The following is a 6,090-nucleotide window of genomic DNA, read 5'->3' as shown; positions in this document are numbered from 1 at the left end:
AAGGTCATGTGGCTACCCTGTGAACCACCAATGCACGGGGAAATTCATTAGCAAAAGCACAGGGTCCCCTCTGGGGACGGATGAGGGCTGCTCTGAGACAGCCATGACGAGGATGAGACTTCCAAAGGTGGCAGATGGGATGCACACGTGCACTCATGTTCTTTCTGTGCTAGGGAACGAAATGATAGAAAAGCACACAGACGGAGAGCCCGGGATGGGTGGGGCGGTGCAGGCTCTGAGGGCCCACAAGCTGTGAGAGATGGGGTGGAACTCACCCAGCAGAAGGCAGGAACCTCAGAAAGCCCAACGTGTCTGCCCTCTTAGCTCCCCAAACAGCCAAGAACCAGAGGGCCAGGGAGCTCAGAGGGAAGCAGCTGGGAATGGCTTCGCAATCTACACTCTCAGAGGCTGAAGTCAAGTACCCGGGCGCAGTGTCATAGCTACCGCTAAATTCTCACCTTGTAAACAGAGGGGTGCTGGTTCTTGTCCTGGATGCTCCACTTCCCATCCAGCTCCCTGCTTGTGGCCTGGGAAAGTAGTCGAGGATGGCTCAAAGCCTTGGGACCCTGCACCCCCATGGGAGGCCTGGAAGAGGCTCCTGGCTTTGGATTGGCTCAGCTCCAGCCACTGCGGCCACTTGGGGAGTGAATCATCGGATGAAAGATCTTCTTCTCTGTCTCTCCTCCTCTCTGTATATCTGACTCCTCCCTCAAAAAAATGTTTAAAAAATTAAATCTTAAAAAAAAGTCATACACCCTCCATACCCCACTTCAACCTGGCCCCACCCCCCGGATTTACTCTGGAAGAACCAAGTCTAAAGCAGTAAGCCAGGTGTGGTAGCCACCAAGGGAGCATGAAGCTGAACACAAAGGCACTGGGCGAGACTGCAGCACTGGCCCCAGGCCCTTCCCCTGGCCTGTTTCTAGAACCTCAGCAGCGATGTGGTGGTGCCAACATTCCTTAGGCCCCACAGCGCCAAGCCCAAAAGGCAGTGAGCCCCCTCTATGGGCAGTTTCCACTTAGCTCTGTTTAATTCCTCATTCTTCAACATGGAGAGAACACCAAAGAGCCAACACTTGAGAAAAATCTCCTCAAAATGCACAAACACATATGAAACAGAAGAAAATCCTCCATGAACAAACAGGAACTAAAATATAAAAATTCAATGCCAGTGGCGAGGGGATAAAGTTCTTAAAACTGCTACAGGGTAGAACAAAAGAGGGAGGAGGGAAGGAAGAAAATGAGAAAGCAGCTGTAGGCGTGGCCCCACCATCCTCTAACAGGACGAGGGAGGAGGCGGGTTGGGTCATGCAGGTTGGGCCATGAGTGGCAGCACTGTGGTGTGTTGGAGGGTAGGGCCACAGCCTGCATTGCACCATCTCGAGTGGGCATCAGCTTCTGTCCCTCCAGCTCCCTGCTAACGACCTTGGAAAAGCACTGGTACATGACCCAAGTGCTTGGGTTCCTGCCACACACATAGGAAACTTGGGTGAAGCTCTGGCTTCAGGCTTTGGCCTGGCCCAGCATGGCCATGGTGGCCATCTGGGGAGTGAACCAACAAATGGAAGATCTCTCTTTCTCTGTAATTCTTTCCAGATGAATAAATAAGTCTTAGGGAAAAAAAGTCAAGGATGGAAACAATGCAAGTAGGTATAAGCATTCGAGACAACTTCAACCAATGTAGAGATGGAGAAACTTGTAGGATCATGCTAAGTGAGAAAGACGGTAGAGCCCAGCATTATTCTGGACACCAGTACAGGGCTGAGTGACAGGAAAGGTCAGCGAGGGGGGAGTTTTGTCCAGATTCACAGGAGGTTCAGAGTCCAATGCTGTGGCACAATGAGTTAGGCTGCAGCGTGCAGCACTGGTATCCCATATTGGAGTGCCAATTCGACTCTGCTTCCAATACAGCTTCCTGTTCACGTGCCTGGGAAGGCAGCAGATGATAATACGAGTAGTTGAGTTCCTGCCGTCCATGCGGGACACCAGAACAGAATTGCTGACTCCTGTCTCTGGCTTGGCTCAGACTTGGTTGTGTGGCCAAGTGAATCAGCAGATGGAAAATTCTGTCATCTCCCCCTGCCACATATACACAAAGTTCATGAAACACATGTGGAAGAACAACATATGGGTTTCAAAAAACTTTTGGTACCAAAAAAAAACTTATTTCATTCTATTTTCCCATGAACTTTTTCAAGTACCCTTCTGTGAGTACATAGCCTTGCCAAGTGATGTTCCCTGCAAAATTGACTGCATTGGGGAGGAGTGTGCAAGAATAATGGAGAAAACAGCTTTATAAACCAACAAACTTAATTACCACTGTGGGGTATGGCTTCTGACTATTCTCCATTTCCTAGTTTTCTTATCTTCTCTTGCTGCGTGCCTGGAATCTGTCCTTCTGGGTCCTCTTCTAGGGATTTTGCTCACTTCAGCTTGGCTTTCTTCCACAACCATCCACTGCTACCTTTCACCCGGTGGTGATTCCCCACTTCTCTCACTGCTCATCTTCCCACATCTCATACACCAAATCAAGTCTCAGGTGAAATCTTTCTACCTCATCCAAACCCGTCTGCCAAACATTATCCTACAAGCTTCTCACTTGTCTCCCAAGAAACCAATGTCTGATTTTCCCTCTCCGTTAGCACATTCTCTTCCTCCTCCAAATGTTCTCCTCAGCACCATGCTGCATCACAGCTCCTGGCCTCCGCCTTTCCTGAGCTGCAACTCCTTTTCATTCACTCCCTCTCTTCTCGACCGCATCAGTAAAGTCTGGCTTGGTTCTGGCCACTGCTGTGCCTTTTCATGCTTCCCTCTCCGCGTGTCTGTCTTCGTTCGTTAGCTTCGTTCTCACTCACTGGCATTTCCAACATCTCCGTCTTTTCTCCTCCATAGAAACCAAGTCATCACTAATTCTCCTTCACTTCCCTGGAGGCATCCTCCTCAGCTTCCACCCCTTCCACAGTCCACTTGAGGTCTTCATCATTCCTCGCACTTCCAGAAGGAATCTCCATGTCTCCTTTAGTGGTTTTGGTCGCTCTTTCACCTGGCTCTTCATATATGCTCTCAGCTTGAGAGTCCCCCAACGTCTCTCCACTGGATCTCAACCTCTCTCCACTGGATCTCAACCTCTCTCCACTCAACCTCAATCTCTCTCCACTCAACCTCAATCTCTCTCCACTCAACCTCAACCTCTCTCCACTCAACCTCAACCTCTCTCCATTTGACCCCCGTCTATCCCCTGGGGACACCAGATTTTCTTTTTCTCCTTCACTCAGCTTCTCTGCACTCAGCCTCAGCTTCTTTCCATTCAATATCCATCTCTCTTCTGGGGACACCAGATTTTCCCCTTCACTCAATCTCAGCTTCTCACCACTTGACCCCTGGGTCTGTCTTCTTGATACCAGGCTGTCCACACTTGACCTTGTCTCTCCAATGGACCTCAGCCTCTCTTCACTGGAACCTCGTGTGTCTTTTCTGGACATATGGCTACCTGTGCTTGCCCTCCGCTCCCCACTTGCCCTCCGCCCCCCACTTGCCCTCCGCCCCCCACTTGTCCTCCGCTCCCCACTTGCCCTCAGCCCCCCACTTGCCCTCCGCCCCCCACTTGCCCTCCGCTCCCCACTTGCCCTCCGCCCCCCACTTGCCCTCCGCCCCCCACTTGTCCTCCGCTCCCCACTTGCCCTCCGCCCCCCACTTGCCCTCCGCCCCCCACTTGCCCTCTTCTCCCCATTTTCCCTCCGCCCCTCACTTGCCCTCCGCCCCTCACTTGCCGTAACTCCCTCACTTGCCCTCCGCCCCTCACTTGCCCTCTTCTCCCCATTTTCCCTCCGCCCCTCACTTGCCCTCCGCCCCTCACTTGCCGTACCCCCCTCACTTGCCCTCCGCCCCTCACTTGCCCTCTTCTCCCCATTTTCCCTCCGCCCCTCACTTGCCGTACCCCCCTCACTTGCCCTCCGCCCCTCACTTGCCGTACCTCCCTCACTTGCCCTCTGCCCCCAACTTGCCCTCTGCCCCTCACTTGCCCTACCCCCTTCAATTGCCCTACCCCCCTCACTTGCCCTCCGCCCCTCACTTGCCGTACCCCCCTCACTTGCCCTCCGCCCCTCACTTGCCGTACCTCCCTCACTTGCCCTCTGCCCCCAACTTGCCCTCCGCCCCTCACTTGCCCTCCGCCCCTCACTTGCCCTACCCCCTTCAATTGCCCTACCCCCCTCACTTGCCCTCCGCCCCCAACTTGCCCTCCACTCCTTCTCATTTGGTCCCATTTTAGAGTCTTCGGATCTCATGTCCTCACCACTGCTCTTCATCTTATCCTCAGTGGCCCTCAACCTCTCCTCAAACCCAGACGCCCTGCGAGCCCCGACTGATGACCGAGGGGCGCCCTTGGACTCCACTTCTGCTTTGGGTGGGACCTCCTGCTTTCCCCGTATCGGGCTGCCTTTGTCCAGGGGACTCGCTACGCCACGCAGGATCTCCCTGTTCACGCTCTCGGGACTGCGGCCTGTCTTCCCACGCTCCGCTCTCCAGTCCTCCTCAGGCGGAAGCCTCTGGAACCCCATCCTGGGTTGGAGCCTGTTTCTACCCAGCAACTCCACCTTCTTCCCGATCACGATGAGTCCGTTCCAGGGAAAACACGGCTTATCGCTCAGCTGTGGCTTCTGCGTCCCCTTCCCACACCACTCATGAGGAAAACGCCAGCGGAAGGCGGCCTGGCAGGAGGCCCTGTCGCCCCTCCTCACTTCCCTACACTGCTTCCCGCGCCGTTCCTTCAAACTCTGACGCGAAAACCCTAACGGAAGCCCTCTCTTCACAGACATCGCCCCTCGTCCTGGCCCCAGGTCCATCCCCCTCACCCCGGCTCCCCATTCCCCCTACCCTCGCCCATCCCCGCGCCCCCGCCCACCGCCAGCTGAGGAGCCAGGCCGGGGCTGGCGCGCACGCGCAAGCCGCGCGTGGTCGTTGGGAGGAGGGCGCGAGCAGGGTGTCCCGCGTGGGAAGCAGAACGACAGGCGTCACAGCCAATGGCGTCGCGCGCTCTAGACCTGGCGCCCAATCAAAACGCGCGGCTGAAGGAGTGTCCCGCCTGCCTCCAGGCGCGGACCCACGTGGCGGGGCCCGGGGTCCTCCAGTCGGCTGGTTAGTAGTGGGCAGTCCACGACCTGGTTGCAGACAGGAGTCAGACGCCGAAGGGGACAAGAGTGATGGCGGCTCCTCGGCGGCCAGGGAAAGGATAGAGGCCCCTCCCGCGTGGGGCGTTCTCGCGGGCGAGGGAGCAAGAGGATGAGGAGGAACTGCTGAGTCACGGGGCTGAGGGAAGCTGGGCTCGACACCGGCCTCCCGCTCCTCAGGGCCGAGATCTGCTGGCCTGAGAGGAAGGGAAGGGTGCGAGGTTGGAGAGTGAGAAGACACCTCTCCCATCTTTCTGTTTCACGGACACAGAATTTTTTTCAAAAGAGTATTCTTATGTACATGCTTTAAATATGAACAGGTGTGTGTACTTGAGACAATGAGGAGGAAAAAAGGTAAGTTCGTTTTAGTGCAATAAGGTGTTAAAATCCACTCATGGGGTCCAACACAGTAACCTAGTGGCTAAATCCTAGCCTTGCTTAACCCAGAATCTCATATGGGCACTGGTTAGAGTCCTGGCTGCTCCACTTCCCATCCAGCTCTCTGCTTGTGGCCTGGGAAAGCAGTCGGCCCAAAGCCTTGGGACCCTGCACCTCCATGGGAGACCTGGAGGAAGTTCCTGTCTCCTGGCTTTGGATTAGTGCAGCACCGGCCGTTGCGCTCACTTGGGGAGTGAATCATCGGATGAAAGATCTTCCTCTCTGTCTCTCCTCCTCTCTGTATATCTGACTTTCCAATAAATATAAAATAAATCTTTAAAAAAATCCACTCATGGCTTATCAGAATACATGTTTTCTTTGTTATAATTTGAAAGGCAGGGTGATAAAGGGTTTTTTTTTAATTTTTTTTATTGGAAATGCAGATTTACAGAGAAAAAGAGAGACATTTTTCATCTACTGGTTCACTTACCAAATAGCCACAATGGCCAGAGCTGAGCCTTTCTGGAGCCAGGAGCCTCTTCCA

This window comes from Ochotona princeps, chromosome 4 (genome assembly GCF_030435755.1).
Source record: "Ochotona princeps isolate mOchPri1 chromosome 4, mOchPri1.hap1, whole genome shotgun sequence".
Taxonomy (NCBI): domain Eukaryota; kingdom Metazoa; phylum Chordata; class Mammalia; order Lagomorpha; family Ochotonidae; genus Ochotona; species Ochotona princeps.
Note: the sequence above shows the minus strand (reverse complement) of the source record.